At 40.5% G+C, this 960-nt stretch overlaps 1 protein-coding gene across 1 annotated transcript in view; it reads right to left on the reverse strand.

Annotated features, from left to right (window-relative positions):
- LOC101855994 (integrin alpha-8) overlaps window positions 1-960 on the reverse strand; it is a gene marked incomplete in the record, with an annotated part of 90749 nt that overhangs the window by 87549 nt on the left and 2240 nt on the right.

Here is a 960-nt window from a genome sequence, read left to right on the forward strand (position 1 = left end):
TCTCTCTCTCTCTCTCTCTCTCTCTCTACCTCCCTCTATGTCTGTGTGTGCGTGTGTGGGTGGGAAGGTATGTGTGCGTGAGTGTGAATATGTGAGTGTGTATTACATGCGTGTTTGTGAGTGTGCGAACGTGTGTGTGTATGTGTTTACCCCTTCGTCTGTTAGCAAATGGCCCACTAGTGGGCGGTATCGTCCAGTCTGACAAGTACTGCTCTTGAGTCTTGCTTTCGAAATAAATCGCCCGTGTCCGCAAAGGCGTGTATAGAAAAAAATGCTAAAATTAAAACTAAGCACAGCGTAATGTCGAGCAGGTGCCTGTAGTCCTCTTTATTTTTAAAAAAAAACCTCAAGATAACCTAGCCTCCTACTTAAGCTTTAGAGAAAATCTGTCCATTTCAGTCAACAACTTATATTGAGATCACGTCGTCGTTGACGAAAGTAGCGATGTCCGCATTCAGCCTTTTCTTATTATAAAACGCCCTCAGAGTCCGGAAATTACAGTCTGCTTAAATTGCTTTGAACTCATTAACATTCTGAGAAATAACCAAAAAACTTTTCCTTGAAATAAAAATAAACCAAAACAAAGAAACCAAAGGAACAGAAAAACCCATCACCTCTTAGTAGTCCAACCCACTATCAGTGATATAACATAAGCCCATCCCATCCTTCTGCTTTAACGCTTTAAACTTGAATGATGATAGTTTCAGGTGTGGACTCGGAACCTATTCAACACTGAATGATGATCTCATTCTGATACTCAATCTACCCACGTGAGGTTAAGATATTGTATCTATTGTTGTTCAAGTGCACAGGGATTGAACGGTGGCACGTAGACACTGCTTCACTCTTCAAGAGTTGATGGTGTTTGTTTGTTTTTGTTGTTTTGGGTTTTTTTTTAAATTTTGTTTGGCAAGGGGGGGGGGAGTCTCTACAAGCAATGTTATATTTGAGTCTTTTATC

The sequence above is a fragment of the Aplysia californica genome, unplaced genomic scaffold (assembly GCF_000002075.1).
Source record: "Aplysia californica isolate F4 #8 unplaced genomic scaffold, AplCal3.0 scaffold00016, whole genome shotgun sequence".
In the NCBI taxonomy this organism is placed as follows: domain Eukaryota; kingdom Metazoa; phylum Mollusca; class Gastropoda; order Aplysiida; family Aplysiidae; genus Aplysia; species Aplysia californica.